Raw genomic sequence first — 26,553 nt, forward strand, 5'->3', positions numbered from 1 at the left:
GGGTGTTGTTCCTCCAGATCACTCCAAAGCAGAGCAACTCTCCCTCCCTCAAGGCTGCTGCACTGGTTAGGACGCAGTGCTTTATGTTTTTCCACTAACCAGTCGTAAGTACACATGTAAGTTTAGTTGTAAGTGATAAGGCAAATAGATTGCAAGGTCTTGGACTCACCAGCAGCTGGTCTGATGAAAAACAGGATCCCCTTCTGAACTTGACCTTGTGAGCTTTCACAAAATAGCCTTGTGAGCACTCACATAGTCAGTGCCAGCATTTTGCAGCTCCTCTCATCATCTGCTCCAAGAACCTGTGTGGTCATCTGCAGTGCTTCACTCCTGAACTGCCTGGAAGATTTTGCCGTCCAACCAGTTCAACCTTTGTTTCCAGATCATGTCCAAAGCAAACAACTCAATAAAAGAGAGGATTCTCCCAGCATATGCCTTTTTTGGGCTTATAAAAACTGAGAACATTAGTAACAGAGAAGGGTCAGCCAAAAGACATACTGAATTATAATCTCCGTTGTATTGATGCAGAGACTGTGACCACCATGAGACTGCCTTACCTTGGTCTGCACAAGAGCTCATACAAAGCAATACTGCTCATGACAGTCCTGAACCATGAACATGCCACATGCAGGTGGCTGCATGCAGTGGATGATGGACATCCAACCTGAGCCCTGCATCAGTATTACTAGCCCTGTGTTTCCAGCTTGCACAGTAGCTACAGCCATGTGCTTGTCTGGAAGTAGAAGCAAGTTGAGCTTTTGAAAGATATATCTTTGGTTAGCTGTTTACTCTAAAAAGACATTTTCTAACTAGCAGGGAATTCTTGCAAAGGTGTTTTTTCAGGGCCTTACAAGTAGTTTTTGAATAAGATGTATGCAGTTATTTAATGTTTCAGACTCTCAGCACCACAAAAGTACACAGAAAGGCTGTTGGAAGTCTTCCATTGCTGCAGAGAACAGCAGGTCAGCAAATACTTTTTTTTTTTTTTTAAGTACATTATTAATATGGTACTTAGCAAATTCTGAATGGCAGATTACTTGCTAGCTTGCAAACACTCCATATATTTAATTTTAAGGTATTCAATTTGGCTTGCTTAAAATAGAAGCAAATCTAATTACATCTTTGAAAAAAATGATTAAAAAAAGGCAGAAATAAAACTATTTACTGTACCAAACCTCTTCAGACATAGAAGTCTTCTTCCTTTTTGTTCCTCTCCTCCCCAATATTTTGAAATGGCACTGTCCCAAGATACAGCAATCCAGTTTGTTCAGTGACCAAACATTCCCCTATGCCTGGAGGATTAACTTGAACTGCTACACAGCCAGAATCAATTCACAAAGCTGACATCCAAGCACCCTCTGAAGGCTGCAGTACCTGGAGTGCCTGAAATGCCATTATCTCTCCCTGTAAGTGGGGATTCTCAAGAGGTAGAATCACTTTTTCCCTGGCCTGTTTTCAACAGCAACATGTCAGGTTTTAATTGCCTAAAAGGGTCTTAAATTTACAATGCTTTTCCCAGGTTCTTGGATAATTTAAATCCTTGACTAGTTCATTAAAAGGCCATTTGTGATGAGGCAGGCTGGCACATCTATCACTTAGCACACTCAGACAAGCTAGGAATAGAAGTAAGTAAACAGCATCCGCTCCATGTGACACTGCAGAAACGCTTCTGAGCAAGAACAGGTGGCAGAAGGGCAGGAGCAGGTCAGTATATGGGGGGCTCAGTTCTAGCTTGAACAAATATATGAGGTGAAAAGTCCTGGCTTTAGTGAAGCCAGTGGCAAAATTCCCATAGCTTTCAATGGGACCAGATTTTTCTGTCATAGTAACTCAGTTAATTCCAGAGGGTTCCTACAGAGTGGAGATTTTAACAGGTTAATGTAAATAGATAGCTGTTCTGTAAGGGTCCAATATAGCTCAATGGGAAAATACAAATACAGTAGAGCAACAGCATGCAGCTTTGGCTAGACACCTTCCTCAGTGTTTTGCATGTTGAGGGTGTGTTCTCTTTGTGTCTGTGTATTACTTTGAAATGATTACAGACAGTGGTAGAAACCTGATGTAAAGGAGAATGCACGAGATCAGTGAAAATTAGTTTCCTGATGAATGGAAATAGACCTCTAATACAAATGGAAAAGATACATTCTCAAGACATTTGGGACTGACTTTGAGAGAAAAGAGTAATTGCCTAGAAGGATTAGCCTCTTGTACAGGTTCTGCTTTCCATAAAAAAATAATCCTAGAACCTACTATTTTAAAATTTGGAAAATATTAATATTTTCAAAAGTTTTGGATAAAGTAGTTAGGAAAATAGAAAAGCTCAGCTCACATCTAATGACTATGTATATTTATACGTGTAGGTGGTGATCATAGACACTATTCTGTATTCATATATACATATATATGCAGCAGTAATGAGACCCATAATGCAACCACCCAAATCGTTCTTATGTGAACACACATTTGTTGTGCACACTCACTTCCTGAATGTTGCGGACCCTGATCGCAGACATTTCACCAAGGCAGGACTGCTTGCAAAATTCCAATTTTTAATATCAACCATTTTATTAGCAATTATGCTTGGTGTTTACATAGCTTATAACTGATACTTTCTGGATGCTGAGAGGATTCCCTTTACAGAAATGACATACATTAGTGGTATCACAGTTTTTTGCCACGAGTTTGGCACTATAGAGTGACACAAAGTTTCGGTCTGGAGTTCAGCTTAATCTTGTGCTATTCAAATATTAGATGCTGCTGATAGCTCTAATGAACTTTTCAAGTATTTAGCTTTTGGCTGTTAGGTAAAAAGAATGTGAAATCTGGGTGCTGCAATTTGCAGCTTACCAGATGGTTATGGTGGTGAAGTGCGACTGTTCATTTCTAAAAGTCTAGGTATTTATATTTTCCCAATTTACATCTTTCCATCACAGTTTAAATTAAGCAGTGTGTTTAGCTTCTATTCACACATTTCCCAAGGAGACTGAAATAGGAAATGTCCTTTAAAACTCTTATTTTTAAAAAAATCTGTTTCCTTTCCCCCTCCCTTGAAAATTTTATTCACCTTGTAAAACATCTTCAAAAAATATGATCTGATTTATGATTTGATTTATTTTTCTTTAACAAGTAAAAATTATCCTGTTTTGGTTTTCTTACTTTTACTGTCACTATGCACTACAACAAAATAGCAAGAAAATGATCCATCTCTGTACAGACTGTTTATTACTAAAATTAATATGTATTTGAACTGCTGCTTCTTTTTCTTGAAGGCTCATGTTTGTCTTTAATTAAAGAGAAAGGATGTGTTAGCTCCATCAAATCTTTATTGTTTGATCTCATCAATTTAGAAATAAATGTTTTTTTCTTGTTCATTCAGACATTAAATCACCACAACAAATCCAAAGGCCTACTGCATTTTTGATTTGTTTATGGGATTCATGCTTTCTTTTCTTTAAAGAATGTGTCAAAAAACAGTGATATTAAGACAGTTATGCTTTAGGACTTTAGAAAAGGGAGCATAGCATAGGGAGATTAGTTGCAGGCAACTCAGGATGTTTTATAACACTGTGTAAACATTGACGTTAATAAAGGATCAAACAGAGTTAAATGTTAAATGTGGGATTGCTTGACATTGCCCCACCTCCCTTCAGTGAAGGGAGTACTAGTACACCCAGATGGTTAGCAGCCTGAATGCAAGCTAAATGCACATCCTACCAGCTCATTCACACTATGCTTCAGTTCATGTTCATGATCAATTAATTTGCTATGGCATTCTTTCTTCATCCACGAACTGCACTGTAACTTATGGCCTCCTTTCTCCTCCAGATAGCTACAGTCTTCTCAGAGACAATGCCTTTTCTGGTTTGGTTTTAAAATTTTCCAGTTAGATTAGATTCCAGTTAGATGAAATTTTACTGCCATACAACATTTCTCCTTCTGGCTGTCCCTGCTTTCTTGCTCTGTATCTTTACATGCTGAACTCACAACATTTCTTTTAAGCAGCATCTTTCTATTTTCTTCATGCCAGTTCTGTCATGTTTGGTCCTTTGGGGTTGTTCACACTGAAACAAGGAAGAGAAGGGATATGGTAAATTGTGAACAGAAGATATTTTATATGTTTGTTTACTTCCTCTTTTTAAAAACATTTTCTTCAGATTACTTAATGTCTTCTTCATATTGCAGTTGTCTTTTATGTTGGAGTCATTTATGAAATCCCTGCAGAAGAATTCTATCTTGAAAATTAGCCAGCTTGGGACTAGAACAGTTAGGAAATAATATCATTACGATGCAGTAATGTGTTAATAGTGCTATTATAGCTTTGTAATTCCTACTGTTCTCATATCCCTGGCCTGCTATATTCTGATTTTTCCTTGCACTAAAGGAATTGCTATAGCAACATACCTTCAAACATGTATGATTAATATTTTATATGCCCATGACTGACTAGATATTTGTTCCAGACATAGCATATTGAAAAACAAGATGGAATACCTGCCATGAATCCACAGAATAGAAACTGATTTATACAGGGAGAAAAATAAATCATAAATTGAATAAGAACAAGAGAAAATAAAATTTCATAGATTCAGAATATAGGCAAGTTGATAAAATGTGTTGTAATGTTTTGATTTTCAAGTATAGCAGTCTTATTCTAAAGAACAGCAAATATCACACGCCATTTTAGTATTATACAAAACAAACAAACAAACAAACAAAGTTATTTTTTCCACATAGGAAAATAACTGCATCACATACCTTTCTTCAGCTGTGTACAGATGTCCCAACTCAGCAGACAGATTCTTTATCAGACCCTAGAGAAGATACAGATCATAGAATCATAGAATCATAGAATATCCTGAGTTGGAAGGGACCCTTAAGGATCATCAAGTCCAACTCTTGACACCGCACAGGTCTACCCAAGTTCAGACCGTCTCAGTCCAGAAGCCCAAGGACTGGTAGCATTTTCAAATCCAAAATTAAATGCATCATTGGGCCTACAGTCAAGGAGGTGCGAATAATTTTTCTTCTGATCAATTTCAACCTTGCTTAATGTAACACAGAGTTTTGTATAACTAACTAGAGCTGCCATTCTTGGTCAGGACAGGCAATAAGAAGTATATACTTTTCCTTTTTAGTCCCCACAGCTAATCATACCCAATTCACCATTAACAGAAGAGGACGATACTTATTAGAGGCTTATTAAAGTTCTTCTCAAAAGTCCACCAATATGTATGATGTTTCCAATGGCAGCACTCCCTTATCTCATAAAGTAAAAAGCACCAGGCTCTCTCCCAGTGCACTTCCAAATTTCATCCTTTTAAAACACTGAAGAAGGAAACCAAGCCATGCAGTGGCTGTGGTAGCTGTCAAGACCAAAACTGCCATATTGGCTCTGGACTCACAGCTCACAGAATCACTGGTATGCTTACATGCCACATGCATTCAACTGAAGTCTTTGAAACAGGGTGTTGGGTGTGTGGGAGCTCCTACTATGCAAGTGTAAATTTCACACTACAGATGGTCAGTGCAGAGACTGGCACAACAGGGCTAAGCAGTGAAAATGCAAAATACCTGTGGACCTCTTGACTTTCTGGAGCATTAATTTCCAGCCCATTGGAATGGACTTCAGTCCATTCTTGACAAGCTCTATTAACATGTGTTTTGTGCACACAGAACATGCTTATTCATAGTGCAGGAGAGAGAGGGTTTGTCATGCAAAGCATGGAAGTTAAATAGGGGGGCAAAGTGTTCTGAACTTTTAAAACCATCTCCCACTTAGATTGCATAAAATCCCATGCTCTTGAGAAAAATGCAGAAATCTGATACTGTAAAGCACAGGATATTGGGGACATCACTGATATTGGGGACACCACTTTGCTTTTAACATTTCTAGACCTGGGAACATTTTTCTGCTGCCAATTTCTGGATGTTGAATGTGGTACTCATGTACAGTCTATGCTAACCTTACAGCGTGTGCTTATGATACACTGCTGACAATCTTCAGGCCAAAGAGTCAAGGCAGGTTTGTCTAACAGAATCGTATATCTGTCCAGTTTATAGAGACCCAAGCAGACTGTATCTCTGAGCAGTTAAATAAGAAGATAGCTGTTTGGGTGAGTGCAGCTTCATATGAACAGTTGCTTGTCCTTTTAGCTGAAAAACTACTTATGTCCAAGTGCTCAGATCATTCAACAAAATCTCAGATTACTCTGTTTCAAGGTTTTGTGGGCTCACAGCTTTCTGTAGCCTTTAAGCTCTGACACACTATTAGGCAAGACTGCTGCAAAAAAAAAAAAATAAATGTCCCTAGCTTCTGTTATTATGTCAAAATTTGTAAACACTTATTGTGACAAGCCTAAGGTTCAGACAGCCATTTGGTATCAGGATGCCACAAGGCTTGTGCCTCAATTTCCTTCCTGGCAATGCTAACTGATATTTTCCAAATAGCTGTCCGCGATCTTGCACAGCCTCTATGTCTTTGGATGCTTCATCCTGAGCATTTATTCAAACTAACAGTTCATCAGCCATAGATCTATAAATTCTCTATAAATTCTCCATCTCACCCCAATTTCCAAAAACAGGGGACAGAAGGGTAGGGAAGAAGGGGGGACAATATGGGACAGGATTCTTTATCACTTAAACAAGCAAACTTCAGTTGTCTGACAACCGTTAATTTAAGTGGATGCAGTGGTGTGACTCTTTGGCAGAATGGATGAAAGACCTAAACAAATGATAAACATCAGCCATCAGTGATGGGAGGCAAAGAAATAAACTAGAGTATTGAGGGAGCTTTCATAGAAAAGTCAAAGTCTTCCTGAGCCATCACTGCAGGTTTCACTAGAGGACACAAAACTTAATCTGAGAGTTTCTCATTACTGATCATTACCTGAGTGTTGCTTGCCAGTTCAAGTGTTGACTGCTTTGGGGAAGCAAAGAGAAGAATGGGATAAAACAGGTAGATGAAGAGCAAAGGAAACCTCACCACGCTGTGTGATCCACTGCCTCATGCTGTTACACATCTTGCACCATCCATTCTTGTTGCAGAATCCCAGGGAAAGTTGGGGAAAGGACAACTTCATCCTGTCACTTTAAGGTTATATGCTCTTAGAACCATATTCTCAAGAGGCCTCTTTTTCTTTTCAATCCCCAAATCAACAAGGGTCTGAGGGAAGCAGAACTACAGTGGATTGTTAATCAGAATCACAGAATCATCTAGGTTGGGAGACCTCCAAGGTCATCTAGTCCAAACTCTGACCTAACACTAACAAGTCGTCCACTAAACCATATCACTAAGCTCTACATCTAAACATCTTTTAAAGATCTTAGGGATGGTGACTCCACCACTTCCCTGGGCAGCCTGTTCCAATGTCTAACATTTTCCATAAAGAAGTTCTTCCTAACATCCAACCTAAACCTCCCCTGGCACAACTTTAGCCCATTTCCCCTCGTCCTGTCATCAGGCACATGGGAGAATAGACCAACAACCACCTCACTACAGCCTCTTTTAATGTACTTATAGAGAGCAATAAGCTCGCCCCTGAGCCTCCTTTTCTCCAGGCTGAACAATCACAACTCCCTCAGCCGCTCCTCATAAGACTTGTTCTCCAGACCCCTCACCAGCTTCGTTGCCCTTCTCTGGACTCGCTCGAGCACCCCAATGTCCTTCGTGTAGTGAGGGGCCCAAAACTGAACACAGTACTCGAGGTGTGACCTCACCAGAGCTGAGTACAGGGGGATAATCGCTTCCCTAGCCCTGCTGGCCACATTCAAAATCTGAAGAATAGAGACACTTTTATTTGTTTATATTTTATCATGATGTTTTAAAATATTCTAATCCAAGTTCTACCTATTCTACCCCCATTTATCTGACTGCTATCTATACACTGTCTGCACATAATGATATAGAGGTTATAATTGTGTTCTAACATAGTTGCCCATGAAGAAGATGTATTCTTGAATACATATGCCTTTTCCAGCATCCCCCATCCCTGTGTGAAAAAATAATTATCTGCAACAGTCCCCGTTGAGACAATGGTTTTAATGAGTTTAAATGTGTTTTCTAAGGTTGTTCATACGTGGAGATTCCCTTTAAACTCAATTCTTTGTGTTAGTTTAATAAGCAAATTCAGGTTTTGCAAAAATTTAAACTCACATATCTGAACTGAGTGCTTGGCTTGGGTTGTTTATTAGAAGGTATGAGAAAAAAAAAATGATGAGAAAAAACTTGCTCCTGAAAATGTAATTGGGTTTAAGAGACCAGGGTCAAATCTGCAAAATGACACATTTGCTGAATTTTCTGATTTTATAGGTGCAAGAACTGCCTCTCTCAAATCTGAACAAATTTCAGACTATGAGTATGCTTCCAAGATATTATATCTGAAGGGTTAGTCCAATGGCAAGGTATGGCTACAAATAAAAAGAAAGATGTTTTTATACACCTTCTTTCACTATGCTCTATACTGAATAAGAAAGGATGGAATATTAAAAATTCATACATAAATCATACATTCTGGACCATATAAGATGACAGTCATATAAGATGTCCTGGGTCATATAAGATGACAACACCAAAAAAATCAGTGGTGTAATGCAACCTTGTATTTTTTTAACACACTGAGACAGTCTAAGTTTTATTACCTAAATTGAGAGACCAAAAACTCTGGAGAACATGAACAGACAGATTATTTCTTATTCAAGGAAAGATACATTCCACCTGTGAAGGAAAAGGAAAATCTTTTTTTTACCTTCTTTACTAAATGATTCTTCAGATCCATAAACACTCATGTGGTGTAGGAAGAGTGGTGGGCATGCATCTGCCTGAGAGAAGGGCAAATGCGGATATCTTACAAGTTGGAGGAAAAGTCACATATCCCGTATTGTAGTATTTGCTCATTCTGGTTCAGGAAAAAAAAATAAAAAAATAAAAAAATAAACAGGCCAGAGAAGAGTACATGGAATCTAGTTTTGTCTACAAACATTTGAAGACTGTGGGATAGAGCAATTCAGACAGATTACACAGAAAAGTGTAGACATAGGATATGGCACTTACTAAATATGCTCAGCTGTTTGGTAACTTTTTCCGAAGCTTTGAAAAACTTTCCATTGTGGGAAAGCCATCTGATGGGTCATCCACAGTTGCTGTCTGAGAAATTCTTTATAAATATGAAAGTTAAGAACAGCCCTGAGCCTGACTGATGAAGAACCAAAAGATATGTCTACTGGCAGGGCCAAGTCTCAGACCTTTATCAGTTTCAATTTAAACAGGACCTTCAGGGAGAGTTTCTGACAGGCTTCTGAAAGCCAAAAAGAAGACAGAAAATGCTGCAATGGGGACAGTCTTCCTAAACTCTGAGTATAGATGACATTTGCACACACATATTGTGGGCATGTTAAAAATTTTAAGAACAGTCTTGGGAATAGGATGAGACGGGATTGCCTTTGTGTATGCAATAAAACGTGTTCAAAACCTTATGTTCAGATGTATAACAGCAACAGAGTTGGTGAGATTGTATGAAGAACACAAATGGAAACCCTAATAAGTTTTGTTTAAAACTTATTAAGGGTATTCAAAATACAATTTACAGTGTTTCAGTTTACAATATTTTCAGTGTACATTAAACACTTGTGTTATTAAGAAACTCTGTTGTACTTTAAAAATTGTCTGTAAACTATTAACACCTACTTTTCTGAGTTGCACCTTCAACACCTTCAGGTGCAAAGGCTTTGAGAACCCTCTGAAGAGCCAGGACTGTGAAGAGCTAAGAGTTGAAAGTGAGATAGGAAGATGGGGATTTAAGAAGCTATACAAAACATTGTCTACAACATTAAATTAGCATAACTTAGTTTGGCAAATACAAAGAGATAGTTAAACAGGAAATAATTGAAATCTGCTAGCCTAAGTCTCAATTGGTGTTCTTGTGGATATACATCAGTTCAGATTCAGCAGTAATGCAAAAGACCTCCTGATTTCCCCTTCAGCCTTCTTTATACCACCTTCCTTGATCACTACAGAAATCATTACGATTGTCCTGCTGCTGAACCCTGAATTCTTGATTTTCTGTAGGACATCTTTCATTTGATCCTTGTGTTGAGGCTCTGCCTTGATGCATGTTGTTAATACTTTGAGTTTAAAAGATCTTAGAGCCATTCTTAAAGAGCACAAATTCCTATTTGTCATGTTGAAACTGTAGCCCTTTCTCCTAGCTTGTTAGTTTTAACACCTCTCTTCATCTTCCAGCAGCTTTCTTCTCCCTATGGCACCCTCGCTTTCACTTCCAAAGTCCTCCACAACTTATCCTCTCTTTAAATTCATCTTTTAGGACCTAGTAATGCTCTCATGCCAACCTTTCTATTCCCATTTCCTACATTTCTAAATGAATGTTTGTGCTTTTCCCATGCCCTGTGACGAACTTCTGAACAAATGTCACCTCAGTATCATCCTTCACATCTGTTTTCCCATTGCCTCAACTTTACCAAAAATTCAAGACCCAGTTCTGTTCTTGGGAGTTTTGCTGCAAGCATGAACAGGAGCAAGAGAAAACCTCTGAAATGCTGGGATAGTGTTATAAACCTTAGGTGATGTTGTGGTTGCTATGTCATCAGTCTATTTTGTTGCATATTGCTTCTCTTTCTTCTAATAAAATAATAATAATAATTAAAAAAAAAAAAGTAAGAAGAGTAAATTCTGTTTCAAATGAGGGCTTTTCTGTGTGTGTGTGTTTAACTATGTGCAATACAGTTTTAGGAATAATTGGAAGCAGTTCGGTAGACACTAGTTTGAATTATAACCTTAAATCTGAACACCACTTATCCCTAAAATGTGAGGTTGAAGGAAAAGTTCAAGCTTTGAATCTCCTCAGGTTCTGATTTTGGATTGCATTCAAAACCAAAAGAGTCTTACTTTTCCAAATATAATTTTATGTGGTTTAGGATAGCATAAATCTCACAAGAACATCTGGGAAGAGTTTTGCTGATAGAGAGAACATGGAAGTATTATTTCTAGAGAAAGGAAAACATTATGAAGTTAATTTTTCTAAAATCATTGCCAGTCTTGACATTAAAAATGTGTATCATTTGTCCAGAAGAAGAGCAGGGTAAAAATGAGACTTCTCTGCATCATAACTGTGTCTTGTTAATTCTTTTTCTAAGTAAATACAAATTCCCTGCTGAGTAAAGCTAATGACATCCAACAGTGTCAAAAGGACAGTGCAATTAGGAAAAACTTGTGATCCTGGCCACTTTATGTGGTCTGTTCTTTTCACACTCCCTAAGCATCTGGAAAGTTGTTTTTTTTAAGGCTGCTCCAGGACCCATTCATGACTACTCCACTTAGGATGTTTGTATAGATCTGCTGGACACTAATTTCTCTAAATCATTCCTGAACCTGGTTATACTGTCTGCCTCCACAACTTCAAGTGGTAACAGGTGATAGAAGTTTACAACCCTCTGTGTAAGGATACCCTTTTCTTTCATCTGTTTTAAACCAAACTCCTAGCTTCAGCTCTTCTGAAGTCCTATTGTTGTGGAGTGTGGCAAATAGTGGTTCTCTATTTGCCTTATCCACTGACATTTACAGTTTCACAGGCTTTGAATACATCTGCCTTAACACAGTTCTTCATTCAGATGGATTAGTCCCAAAGCTGAACAGTTCCAGACTTTTTAGTGTCTCACGGTAAAATAGCTGATCCATCCCCTTGAACATTCCATTCCCTTCCTTCACTCCAGTTCCACTTGTTCTTGAGATGTGAAGATCTCTATACACTGCATTTAAGATGTGTGACCACTGAGCTTTTGCATAATTCTTTCAACAGTGCCCAACAGTTTGTTGTTGTTGTTTGTTTGGCTGCAGCAGCAAGCTGAGCTGAGGATTTCATAGTCAATGACAAATGAAATCTCTTTCCTAATCTCTAACTACCAGTTCTACATCTAGCATCATGTTGTAGGTGTATTTAAACAATTTTGTTCCCAAATGCATTCTTTCATGTTTATCTGCATTGGTATTCCTTTGCTCCTTTTTCACCCACACACTTAGTTTCATGAGATCCTTCTGAAGTTCCTTGCCATTAGCACGATATTTAACTGTCAGAAAGCTTAGCGCCAGCCTTAGTGTTAGCCTGAAGATCCACTGCACACTCCCACCACCATATTATCAATGAAGATGCTGAATAAAAGTAATAATAATAATAATAATAATAATAATAATAATAATAATAATAATAAAAATAAATATTTTTTTTAGCACTGATCCCAGCGGGACAAAGTACTGGCTCATCTCCATCCGGAACAATCACCTTTAAGACTTGTTTGCTTTCTGTCCTTTTATCAGTTTTCACTTTGCAAATGACCTTCTCCTCCAAACTCATGGCAACTTAGTTTCTACAATAATCTCTGGTTGTTCCAAATATACCAACAGCTTTTGGAAGCTTCAAATTATATTCCCAAATTTCACCCCACTTTATCCATGTGCTTGTTGACATGTTAACTGACACCCTCCAAGAGCTTTAGCAGGTTACTGAGCCAGAATGTCCCTTTGAAAAAGCAATGCACTTTCCTGAAAGACCGTGTTTTCAATGATTTAACTCTTTTCTTATAGAGTGTACTATAGTGATCCAACTTACCAGTTAGTAGTTTATCCTGAAGACTTTTGAACCAGACTGTTGCATTAAATAATGGTGTTTAATCTCCATAAATCTTGTTCTCAGCTTTTTATCCATATCAGGGAGATAATAAACCCTACAAATTTCCTGGCACTGTGGCTCACGCTGAAAGTGACTTTAAAATTCTGAATGGATAAGACAAAGGGAGGTCAGCTCCAATAAATGATCACACCTACTAAATTTCATTGCTACACAAAGAAAACAAAAACAAAATAAACCTCAGGAGCATTATAGTTTTGCATTAAAAATAGAATTAGCAACATAATATGAACTCATCAATCCAATCACAATTCTCACCTAATATAGTCTTGTACAGCCCCCTATATATTCATAAGAGGTAGACTTTTTTTTTTCTATTGCAACCATAATACAACTTTCCAACTTCATTGCTTTTCCTTCACCTTTTTTCTGTCTTTCCTTTGCCAATTTTTGTCTTCCATATTTTTTATCTTTATAATTTTTCACACAGAAAAGCAGTAAAAATACTAAATTATATTACTTTAATAATATACTCCTCAGTTACTAGAAGTAATCTACCCTCCAGGTTCATTTCAAAATCAAAGTGCTGTAAAAAAATCATTAACTGCTAAAAAAAAAATAAAATATACTTTCACTAGGAACTCGGCACTAGGAACAAATCTAAGCATTCAGAAAAAAACCTTATAGTTTTGAGCTTTTACACATGCACCTGAGTAAGGTAAAATAAATGGGATATTCTAAAATTCCCATAGGGAATTAGAAAATAGGAAATAGATCTAAAATTGGACAAACATTCATGCACACGTTTACATAGGTTATAGTGAAGTTATGTGAATCAATACTCTAACAACTTGGTCTCTCTACCCTAGCTGGTGAAAATAATGATGCAGTATCCCAGTCTGTCTTTTGGGGGTTAACTTCACTGTATTTATCAGTCTTGACATTTCATCCCCACCCCCAAATGCAGTAGAAAGGTTATTAAGAACACAGCACAAATAGTCTGTATTCCCAAGAGCATACTTTAATCAGAAAGAAAAACAGTAATTGCAGGCTCTAATAGAAAGGAGCTCTGTGTGATGACAATATCACAAAGTCACACAGAAGAGTTTTGCTCCTGCTTGATGCTGAGTAGGCTTTGTGGTGCAAAAGCAAATGGATCACCTGTCATCAGCTGGGGCTGCCCTCTGGAGTCACACACAGAGGTGCAGAGGAGACACATCTCTTTCCTGCTTAGCTCCCATTAACTTCCATGGCTCTGAATTAAAAAATAAATAAAAATAAAAATAAAAATATAAATATAAAAATAAAAATAAAAATAAAATAAAAATAAAAATAAATAAAAATAAAAATAAAATGTTTCTTTTCAGGTATGAGGAATCAGAATCTATGGTACTCTTGGGGATTTATTCCCTTAATTTTCTCAGGAAACAGTCATGGAAATATGGAAATATATCTTCCATTCCTGTTCCTCCTCTGAGATTTTTCAAATTTCTTAGTTTAGTTCATAAGCCAAAAATCACTCTCACTCCATACTAATTCACTGCTTCCAAGGAAAAATCAGCCTGTATGTGAATACCTACATCTGCTGAGTCCCACCATGCTCTGTTACTATGGGAGAGTTGAAGTCACATCCCACTCACTCACTGGCATCCCATTCCTGGCAGTTGCCTGTCTGCCCAGCTGCCTGCTCCCTGCCCCTGTGTGCCCAGCAACAAACCTCCCCTCCATACACCCAAGGTCAAGACTTAGGCTGGAGCCAGAGAGATGCTGAGGAGACCTACCCCTATAAACGAGCAGGAGTAAAGCCAGAGTGAGAGGCATTCTCAGTCCCTTTGGCTATTTTGTAACCTCCTCCTCTTGCACTAGAGGGATGGTAGCATACAGGTGTGTATTAACCTCCACGTAAATCATCACAGAAAAGAAAGAGAAAAGTATGGGGGCAGTAGCTCAGCCAAAATCTATACAAAAGACAGTATTTTTGATGTGGTGTGGGAATCAAAGGAGTGTGTGGTCCTGTCCCGAGCACTCCTCTAGGCCAGCCTTGTGTTGCATACTTCCCCATTGCACTAGTGCATAGACTTCAGCCTCTCACATCGGATACATCCTCCAGGCTCAGCATCAGCTCCTGGTGGCAGTCCTACTAATAAGCTCACAGCCTTGCAAGCAGCAAGGGGTAGAGAGTTCATGCCATGAAGTGTAGGCCAGCAAGCAGTAACACATAAAGCAGAAACAGTTCAAGGTATTACATCTTTTCATCCAATTTTCTGCTGTGGTTGGGGTATTGGAGGCATTATGAGTTGGCTCCTCAGCTCATACTCTGGTCCAATGACATCAGCCAACCTTATTGACCTCTTTGCTCACATCAGCTCTAGAGCTGATGACTTGAACAAGGATAGAGAAGGGGGGAACTAGGAGGTTACACCTTGACTCTTAGCCTGAAGGATGGATCTCTTTCCCCCATCTTTGATATCTACTACTAGATTACCCAGTTTAGCTGATTGGAAAGAAGTTACATGCCTCTGTAGTTTTGCCCCTCTCTTTTATTTGTTTCCAATTTTGTGACTTTTTGGTATTTTCCTGCTGAATAATAAATAAATAAATAAATAAATCCTCATTATTTATTTATTTATTTATTTATTTTAAATCTAGCATTTCTAAGTGCAGCTCACCATCAGCCTCAAGACGAGGACTCTCTAATTGTGATTCAGTTTATATTATCCTATAAGCTGATAGACTCTTCCCACTGCTGAAATTCTCAGGACATCTCTCTAATGTGGCTTCTGCTGTAGGCTCACAGCTCTGGATGCTGTGAGGTATACACCAACAGAGCTGACAGCCTAAAAAAAACAAACCATGTGTTACCTTAGCAGCAGTACAAAACCTATTAAAATAAGTGCTCATGAAGTAGTCACTCCCACTGTTTGACTGGAGAGTATAATGAGACTACTTTAGCCTAAACCTTATCAGTGTCCAGTAAAAATAAAATAAAATAAAAATATATAAAATAAAATAAATAAATAAAAAACAATGCTGTAATAAATAAGCTTGAACTCCAGTCTCCAGGTATTCGGTGACATTATGATGAATTTCACCATTCACGAGCAATCTACTTCTCTCTTTGCCAAAGTTTCTCCACCGTATTTTCAGGCCCAAAATCATGGTCATCAATAGTTTATTAATTTAACTGGTGATACTTAAAATAACCTGGGGATATAATTTAGCTGTAGAGCTCCAGACTTTAAAAATGAAGCTCTGTTGAGAGTGGCTATAAGTAATCATTACTCAAGTAGAATATTCAGCTCAGAATTAAAAGGTTTTCTACCTTTTCCTGGTATAGTTTCATATCAACCCTAAAATAAGCCCTCCATGTAAACTACAAAAATTGCAGCATGCATTGTTTGCATTTGATTGACACATAATATTTAAGCTAGAAAAAAGTGTACTTTTTAGGTCTGTCATGGTACCTTATATCAACAACAACAACAAAAACAAATAAAAAAAAAAAATCAGAACATTTTGCCTGTGTACTATATAAAAAATATATAATATGAATGTGTAATATAAATATTTATACCACATTCACTTAACCTCAATCCATCATATATATTCAGCTTTAAATGCATAAATTTTGTTGGAGAAGGATATCTTCCAGGGTAATTTTTCAGTAGCCCATGCCTACTACAGAATGTTTTTTGCCCTCTTCTTACTCTGTCCCAAAGGGAAAGAACATGATGGTCAAACATGGAATTAATTATTCCAAAGCCTAATTTATTATTGAAAGCCTAATTTGTTGATAACAACACACTAATCTTTTCTAAGTCACAGACAAACAAAACAGCATCACTAATTTCAGTACCACAAAGCATTATCCAAACTCTGTTGGAGATAACCCCAGGAGTTTTCATATCTGCAGTAGTTTTTGATCCTATCTTTGACTGCACTCTAGTTGGTCTTCTTATGTATTGATTACTGCCCTCCCAAATTAGATCTCTGTCATCACACTTTTAATTATAGGGTTTTAAAATTAATTAGTTGCATTTAATCTTTCCTTTTCCTTTTCCTTTTCCTTTTCCTTTTCCTTTTCCTTTTCCTTTTCCTTTTCCTTTTCCTTTTCCTTTTCCTTTTCCTTTTCCTTTTCCTTTTCCTTTTCCTTTTCCTTTTCCTTTTCCTTTTCCTTTTCCTTCTTCTTCTTCTTCTTCTTCCTCTTCTTCTTATTCTTCTTCTTATTCTTCTCCTCCTCCTCCTCCTCTTCTTCTTCTTCTTCTTCTTCTCCTCCTCCTCCTCCTTCTTCTTCTTCTTAAGGCTTCATTAAACAAATGGATAGAGCTCATTTCCAGTTAGTGTCGGAGGATTGTACTGCCCTGCTTACCATCCTGATTTTGGGTGGAAAAACCATCCCCTATCATGCAGCAGCATCTGGAAAAATCATATGATACGATGGACTGTTAAAAAAAAGTACACAGAAAGCTGATACATTCAAGCACTGAGCAGAAATCTAGTAAAATCCTCTTGGTTAGTTAACACTAGAGGATCTGCCAATCAAGCTGGTCCTGCCCAGTCAAAACCCTTTTGTATTGTAGAAGAAGATAAAGCCCCTGTAGTGCATGTGAAAAACTATCTGAGAAAGACAGTAGGGGGTTATTCCTGCTTCAGGAAAAGGCAAACCTATACATGGGATTCCTTTTGCTCAATGACCTGTGTGTACTTGGTGGGTAACATAGAAGGGTGAGGAATTTTGAGGTGTACTTCAAGGGGATTTCATTTTGAGTGAGAACAGCCCAAGATTTGAATTGCATGATGCCAATTGTTTTATGATGCTGTATGCCATCACTGCTATGGCTGTTAGACATCATGTCAATGGTATTACGGTAAGAGTTGCACAGACTAATGAAGAACTAATCTTGTAAGGACACAGACAAGTGCAATGATGGTGGAACCGAAGCTGGCTTTAGTATACAACTCTCCAACACCACCAACAATTGTTCCTGTCCTGAAGAACCATTATGATAGATGGAGCCTGAAATCATGGACTAAAGGAACTCAGTGGACATTTTAGAGGGAAGGTAATTATAGCTGTGCGTATGTATCAAAGGACAGGAAGGGTGGTGGTGATTAAACAGGATGTATTGGAAAGAATAGGACCTGAATATGACATAAATGGTATAGAATTGTGAATGGAAACTGTCCTGGTTTTGGCTGGGATGGAGTTAATTTTCTTCATAGCAGCTGCTATAGTGCTGTGTTTTGGATTTAGGATGAAAATAATAGTGACAGCACACTGATGTTTTAGTTGTTGCAGAGCAGTACTTACACAGAGCCAAGGACTTTCCAGCTTTTCATGCTGCCCTGCCAGCGAGGAGGCTGGGGGTGCACAAGAAGCTGGGAGGGGACACTGCAAGGACAGCTTGCCCAAACTGACCAAAGGGATATTCCCTACCATGTGTCATGCTCAGCAATAAAAGTTGAGGGAGCTGGCTTAGAAGGTTGTCATTGCTCAGGGACTGACTGGGCATAGGTTGGATGATGGTGAGCAATTGCATTGTGCATAATATTTTTTATTATTTTCCTTGCTTTTATTTTTATTTTTATTTTTTTCCTTTGTTATTAAACTGTTGTTATCTTAACTTAAAAGTACTGTCTTTTTTACCTTTTTTTGGCGTTCTCCCACGTCCCATTGAGGGGAAGTGAGCGAACAGCTGTGTGGTGCCTAGCTGACTGCTGGGTTAAACCACAACACTTACTTTGGCTGAAATGGAGACTTTCTTACTCCCCATTTCTCAGATTGCCCAGCTTTTGCTTTACAAATATGTGTATCTTTTACTAACAAATGTCACGTACCATGTCTGCAGAATGCTAGATAAATTCTTGAGGAAAATATTAGTTTGTTGAAAACTATTTTGCACTGACCAACAAAAGAGGTTACCAAAGAGATATGAATATTTTAAGTAATACTTCATGGATCAAATACAGTTACTTAATATATTAAATGTCATTTAATGCTGTAAATACTCTTAACATAAAACTCCCACATATACAATCTTTCATGTGAACAATTAGAAGATACAGCTGGGCCCCACGAAATGCCTTCAAAGGTTTTTGCTCATTTTGACTCAAAAATATCCAAATGATACTTATCTCAAAATGTTTATTCTTCAGTCTCTTTATGAAATCCACATTTTGTTGGACAAAAGGGGAACTCAAAATAACAGTCATCTGATAATATACCTATGAAAATAAATGTTTAGTTGAGTTGAATATGGAATGGATGCAAATGCACTCACAGAATAAACAATTTAATTTTTCTCCTTAGGAATGGCCTTGCAAAACTGACTTTTTGCTCCAAGCAGTAATAATTGAGTCATCATTATGACTAGTTCAAAATTTAAAGTGTTTCTGACTTCCCACACAATGCAAGTCATGGAAGGTAATAGGCTCTATCTTGGTAACCAGCCAGTGAGCTCCAGTGAAGGTCATCCAGTCAGGCAATGCTATTTTGGGTGGCTCAGCAACACCAAACCACAGTCATTTTCAAAGAAAGCAGACCTAATAAATTCAAAAGGTAAGGACTGGAAAGGGAAACTAAGTCACTCAGATTGTGGGAGAGAAATGTGAACACAGAGCAGCCAGCTGGGGTTCAGAGGGAGCCTACTTCAACTGCTCAGTGACAAAAAACAACAACAACAACAACAAAACATAAAAATATAAAAATACAATAAACCTTTGTATTGTTCTCTCTCTTTATCAGCTCTATTGAGTAACATCATTTTTCAGGGGAAGGCAGTGAGCAGGGGATCTAAAATACTATTACTTCAGCACACACACAGAATGAGATAATAAAGTTGTGTTTTTTTCTTGGAGGGTAAGTGCAGGATTGCTTCCTGTGGCTGAGGGACTGGGCTCTCTGTCTTATAGGCTTTCTAAATGTCTTACTTTGTATGCGGCTCTTCGTGACAGCCTGCCCTAGTTGTGGCCTGACAGATATGTCTTGCAGTGGAGCAACTTTCAAGAAAAAATAGTATCTATTTTATATATGTTATTTATGGGTTGGAGCCATTAAAACTTGGAAGAGAGCAGGCTCAAAGGACTGTTTGCATTCCCATCAGAAGCATCTGGCATTTTTACCATTGTTCTTCACAACACTGGAGGACAAGAACAGTAAGAGAGAAGCACTGCAGTTCTGTAATGACAAGATGAAACTGTATTCAGGAGAGACATGGAAGTAGCTATCTGAGGCCTGAGGGTTTCAGCTAGAAAGCCAGACTTAAGTTTACATTGATCGGGTATTTTTCAACACGGAGAAGACGCCACTCAAGCAAATTAGAGAAGGGAGGGAGGAGAGAGCGTATATCTGGAAAATGTGCAGAACTCATTATAATTGTATCTGTGCGTATATTTGCTAAGCCAGATGTGTATATTAGGCTAGATATGCTTTAGGGTTGTTTTGCACCAATAATTCTTTAAACATTATTCTGTTTCTATACGGCAACTCTGTCCCTTCAACGTTTTTAAGCCCACCATTTCTTTGACAAATCCATACTAAATAAATAATTCACTGCTTTGAGGCATTTAGTTTAAGGAGAGTGAAAACTATAGCCTGTTAGTGAAAGTTGCAAGGATTTCCATTTTCCAGCATTATAAATAACTTAACAGAGCCATACAGCAAGCAGTCACTTCTGAAGTCATATCTACATGCACAACTCCAGTTAGTGTGGACGATGGTGCTATGTGCATGCATGAAGAATGGAAAAATATCTACTTTCTATAGTCTGACTCAATAAGTTGTGGGTTTTTTGTTTTGGTTTGGTTTGTTTTTTTGGTGTGTTTGTTTGTTTGTTTTTTGTTCAGGCTTAATAACCTGATGCTGCACAGTCCTGAGATGCTATTTAAAAGTCCCTGAAGTAGATCTTACATCGTTATTAGATTGGCACATTACAGTTATCAGCGGTTATTCAGAATCCAAAAAATCGTGTCTGAAGTCCCATAGGCTTCGTGCTGATTACTGGGATAAGTTGCTGAGAGGGAAAGAGAGAGAGGAATAGAAACTGCAATGAAAAGTGCTCAGTCAGAGGCTGAAATAAGATTTGAATGAGAGTATGAACTCCTGATCTTCACTTTTATCTTGAGATTTGCACCCCTTTCATGAAACCCACTACACTTAAAACACTGCTTCAAGATAACTGTTTCCACTTAGCTTGTTTGCTATCTAAAGTTGATTGACTTCTTGGTTAGCCCATATCACATTCACTGGAGGCCCCACAGCACACTGGGAGTGTCACCATTGGGGACTCTTGTTTCATGGGAACTGGATTTCCTAGGAAAGGGATCTGACTTACACCTGACTTACCTTCCTTATTGAAAGGCATCACAGTAACTGATGACAAGCAAGGGATCAGAAAGCAGTAAATTTAAGCCTTTTCACATCATGAATTATTTTCTTTTCTAAGTGAAGTTGTTGAAGATCCTGATCCTTCTCCTGGTCCAGTGAACAAAGCCATGGCTCTGAATCCAGATTCAGACTGATATAGATATTTACAGGTATATCTCTATAGCTATATATATATAACTATATATATATATAGTTATATAGATATCCAGCTACGTCTGCATAGATATATCCAGATATGTACATTCCTTCCTGACCAAGTGATTGTGGACAGTGGGTATTGTAGTTCAAACTTTTGCTGGTTGCTCCAATAATTCAGCCAAGTTAAGGAAAGTGACTTTCTCCCCAGACTAATAGTATGAACAAAACCAAAGCAATATTGCTAACTACCCATCATATCATAAAACTGTACAGCTGAATCAGCAGGAATGCGACTGGATTTCATAACAAGCCTCTTTGATTCTTTGTTTATTTGAAGACTTTTAATCTAGATTACTGTTAAAGGAAATTAAATTAGTATTAACCTTATCTATGAAAATGATGCTTTAAAAAGGTGAGTGTATTTCTTTTGGCATGCATGGGAAAAAAAAATCTGATATGGGTAAATCTCACCAATGTGTAACTCTACTGAAAAACTTGTAGATTGTCAAAGGGAATTGTACTGGATGAATTAAAAGAAATAAGTCCTTGGATATGCTCAGAGATGAGTCTATGATACTATTCTAGTTCTAAATTATACCTAGGCAGATACACAGCATGGAAGGTCACCATCATGTTGGATAGACACATATTTGAGCAAAACTGACATGGTGATGTGTAGATTATCAGATTATCTTTTCATGAACTGGCTACTATTACCAGCTGTATCTAGTTTAAATGATTAACTGAATAGAAAGAAATTAGATAAAAGAACATTTAATAAAAAAACAACAGTTTATTAGTAACTATGAAACTGAGGTTGATTTCCTAGGTTCTTATTGCTTTTTTATCAAATGGAAGGAAAAGAAATGGCTCATGTTATTATTGTTTGCCTAACTTTGCTCATCTTACTGATGTTTAACATTTTATAAGGGCTGGAAGTTGTCTCTTTGTCCCCACAGTACATCTATCATATCTGGGTTTAAGACATACCCTACTGAATTATTGTCTGACTTGGCTTTTCATGGGTACTGTCTGAACACTTGGTTTGCTTCTAATGTTCAAAATAATTTAAATTGTCTTTGTTTTAATGAATGTGGGACATTACCTGTCTTCAACATATTTGTTTACTAAATCCAGATCTATTCCATAATTGTTTCTAAATCAATTAATTTATCTAACTATCCATCTATGGTAAAATTTCTGTCATTGTAAAACTGTAGGTCACATGTTTATTTAAATGTGTAGTGTGTCTCACGAACAGGAAAGGCAAGCACTTATTTAGCTTATAGCTAATTTGGAACCTGTTTGAATCTATAAATGAGATGTAACCAACAGATAAATGCTAGTTTATCCTTCTATACTCCATGTAGAGTGTCAGTTGTAGCCACTGAGAACTGTGACATGGTAGCTAAAATTATATTTTTCTAAAATAATATCAGTGACTTCCCCTATATGTTTTGCCAGCTCTGTAACTCTCCTTTAGGGGTACTGAAGCGTACTTTGCAAATTTTGGTTCTCTCAGATGTAATTGTCTGGTAAAAGATGGATCAAGACAAGATTGGCACACATAAATGTGATTTCTTTTTATCATGCCAGATTATAAGTAGAAATTACAAATGAACATTTCATACACCGTGTTTCAATGGTATATTGTGCACCTGTATTTCTGAACACCCCCTTCGGATTTCCTGAGTACAAAAAGGAAAACTTTCAAATGAAAAATAGAAAATCCAACAAGATTGAGTCACTCATCTCACACAAAGTTATATGAGCACAACTTTTATTGTGAGACTGATCCATGTCTTTGATGCACTATTCACTTTTCAGTACAGACCTTGCTGCTGCACTGTGTTTCCAAAGAAGAATACTCACCCTTATGTCAGAACATCATTGCTCACTGACACGTCTACTATGCTGATGGAGATAGTATCAGTGTCTTGTATCATATTTTTTTCTACTATACTTACAGTATAAAATGGCATTACATACCAACCTACTTCATTTGGGCCATAAACATGCCTGGGATTCTAAGTCTGAATTTCATAAAGGAGCAGTAATCGTTGTGTTTTAACATAACAGGAAGACATATATCAAAATATTACAGATTACAAAAACAAAATCCTGGTATTATAATTTAATTTCCCTGAGGAAGATTTTGTCTCATCACTTAGGTGCCAAAGGACAGAAGCTTCCAATTTGTGTTTTTCATCAAGCTCAGAAGAGCTGGGTTTCTTTTGCCCTCTACCCTCTGTTTAGGTCCCAGACTGGTTTTACTCTACATTTCCAATCTGGCCTTCTTGATTTAGATTGCCTCTGATATTCTCCGGCTAATTACCAGGCTAGTGAAGCCGAGTGAAAGGGAATAGGAATAAGGTCCTATGGTACAAAAGAGGCATAAAGGAAACAGGGGAAGAAGATCAAAGTGGGGGAAGAAAGTCTGTAATGCTCCATCTTTCTGAGTCACATCATACTGAAGCACACATCACACTTGGGGCTACATATGTACAATACTTCTTCATACAACACATACTTTACAAACTATTGGTATAACACCACTGGGCATTATGCACCTCCCTGAGAAACCAACACATAATCTTAAAAGTCACCTTGACACACCACAAAATCTCAAGACTGACTTAAAATCAGTGTTTAAAAATACTTTGCATGGAAGAAATACTCTTAGAAAGATGGTGCTATGGAATCTGGGCTGATGTATATTTGTTTTTAATATGAAGCAGAATATTAACAGATAATACCAACACTCAGAAAGAAAATGGGTTTATCTTTTAGAGAAGTGCCAGTAGTTCATTTCTCTAGTGAAGCTGTCAGGATGAAGGTTCAGTAGAGTTTGACTGAAGTATGTGAACTCTCTAATCACCAGTTCGGCTATGTTCATATGCTGTTTTCCAACGAGTAGTCTAGTTACCTAAAACACCATTAGGGAGAAAAAAACAACAATGACTACAACATCTAACCTTCCTAATCTCACTTGAACAAAACCTTTTCTGTAAAGTCCATCTCATTTTTAAGCCTTGGATTTGGTCTATCAAGAACACATTTTGTCTCTGGCTAACTGCTGGAAAAAAACAATAAATCTAAATATAGTAGCGTAATGTTATATTGTTTAATTACTACATTCTTTTATCCATGTTTCACTTCATCTTTCTGGGATACATCCATATCTTTTGTTGCCATTGGACTTTTCATTCTTCATTGTTTATCAGGATAATTAGATGAAACAGCAATTCGGATTTACTGGAGTTCTTGCAGCTTATTCAATGGGTTCTCAAATAGATTTGGAAATTGAACAAGTTCATATTTTGCCTTTTCTTTTCCCAGCAAGGCATGTCTGAACCTCCTGGCAAACTAACGGTGCTGATCTGAACTGCAATTTGGCAGAAAAGAGTTCGATTGCTGACCATGGTTTCCTTTTCTCTATGTGCCAGAGAGCTTGGGGATTGCTCAGTTTCTCCAGACAACAAATGAACTGACCTGCACGATGCAGAGAGCCAAATTTACTCTGTCTTGTCAACAACAGCACTGTCTATAAGTGTGGCAGGGTAAGAAATTAAAGGGGGAAATAACAAGGAAGGCATAAGGCTCAGACTAGGGTTCATGCAGGGGACCCTCTTGGAGAGAAATATAATGAAAAAGACTTAGTTTTCCAGTTGGTGATGCAAGTTCAGTTATAAATTCCTGTGTGAAAGAGATGTCATAAGCCATCAGTACAGTAACTTCATTGTGTGCAAAGCTCAGTGCTTCACTGGCTTAGCTCAACCAAGCCTCACTGTATCTTGTATCACACTTTTATCTAGTGATACCACTGCAAGCAGCCCAACAGCACTGTGACAGGTCACCCCTGTATACACATTGTGGGCACAGTCTCCCAAAATATAGAATAGGCATCTGAGCCTAAGCTCTTTAAATATATCTCTGGGTATCTGTGCCAAGGAACACACCACTCTGTTTCTGCTATCATAATATTTCTATTCTACTCTTGAATGGTCTAACACAAACATACTTAGCCCACATTACTACTACTGGTGGAAAGCTTCCAGTCTGGAAGGAAAAGAGTGACGTTTTGGAAGGGTTAAGGGAAAGTCACGCTGCATTGTAGTACTCTGCACCATGTCAGAATGTAAACTTCCTGAATGCCAACTTTTATATATATATATATTTTTTTTTTTATTTTTTTTTAAGGTAAGTAGGTATCAGATCTGAAATATTGAGGCTGATTTGTTAGTTTGAGATTTACATAAAGCAGATCTTTGGCAAGGCTGCACATCTCTTCAGCAGGACTTCTCTTGGGAAACAGATTTTTAGAAAAATATCTTGAAACTTGAGATATGTAAAATAAAGAAAGATTACTGTTAAATAACTAGTTCATGGAAAACATCAGTTGTATCCAGGGTGATCTGTAATGAGCTGTGTGATGATTAAAATAAAAACTAAATTTGAACTACTCAGTGCTCATGTTATCATCTGCAGCTTAATATATCACTATTTAAATATGCGTGGTGACTCTGAGATGGTCAACTGCATAGGGCATGGGTCTTACCTCTCCAAAACAAAGTCACAGCACTGCTTTAAGGAAACTTCAACACACTGGAAAACAACCTGCTCATCATTGGCAGTGGGGCTGTAGTTACTTGACATTCTCCTAGTAAGAAGAGCAGGGTATTTTGCCTAGATCTATTTACTGACTTTTGCCATGTTACATTGGTTGGTGAGCTGTGCTTAGCATGTAACAACCTGTGTACAGGGTACATGAGAACAGAAGCGGGAGGCATTTCAAGATGTAAAAGTGAATCTGTACCAACAAAAAACAAGAAACTGATAGCTGTTCAGCCAGCTGCAAAGAGAATAAATAATTAAAAGAGAAAAGAAAAGAAAAGAAAAGAAAAGAAAAGAAAAGAAAAGAAAAGAAAAGAAAAGAAAAGAAAAGAAAAGAAAAGAAAAGAAAAGAAAAGAAAAGAAAAGAAAAGAAAAGAAAAGAAAAGAAAAGAAAAGAAAAGAAAAGAAAAGAAAAGAAAAGAAAAGAAAAGAAAAGAAAAGAAAAGAAGGAAGGAAGGAAGGAAGGAAGGAAGGAAGGAAGGAAGGAAGGAAGGAAGGAAGGAAGGAAGGAAGGAAGGAAGGAAGGAAGGAAGGAAGGAAGGAAGGAAGGAAGGAAGGAAGGAATTGCAGGAGTCAGAAGAAGCAGCAGATTGTACCTTTGTGATGGCTTGGTGACACCTACAAATGCTCTAATTTTTTTCTTTTCCCCTATTTTTCACAGGAAAGAGGATGTCAGGCCACAGAACTGCAATTGGTGTTGAAGAACTAGAAAATTGCAATGGGGTAACACTTTTTCCATTTCCTTACTCTTTTGGGGACTGGTAAATTGTACTCCATTTC

General features: G+C 37.6%; 1 long non-coding RNA gene across 2 annotated transcripts; it reads right to left on the minus strand.

Moving 5' to 3' along the window:
* Positions 1–2,585: 2,585 nt before the first annotated feature.
* LOC101793274 (uncharacterized) lies at positions 2,586–18,877 on the minus strand. Of its 2 annotated transcripts, none has more exons than XR_001187738.5 (8): positions 17,005–18,877; positions 15,305–15,472; positions 13,797–13,890; positions 12,618–12,781; positions 8,745–8,817; positions 6,983–7,086; positions 4,756–4,811; positions 2,586–4,061 (listed from the first exon to the last, which is right to left on the minus strand). It is a non-coding gene; the product is annotated as an uncharacterized lncRNA (long non-coding RNA). The 2 variants fall into 2 exon arrangements; XR_002399922.4 differs by having other exon boundaries at positions 8,745–8,894.
* Positions 18,878–26,553: the final 7,676 nt, after the last annotated feature.

Source organism: Anas platyrhynchos, chromosome 2, assembly GCF_047663525.1.
Source record: "Anas platyrhynchos isolate ZD024472 breed Pekin duck chromosome 2, IASCAAS_PekinDuck_T2T, whole genome shotgun sequence".
Taxonomy (NCBI): Eukaryota; Metazoa; Chordata; class Aves; order Anseriformes; family Anatidae; genus Anas; species Anas platyrhynchos.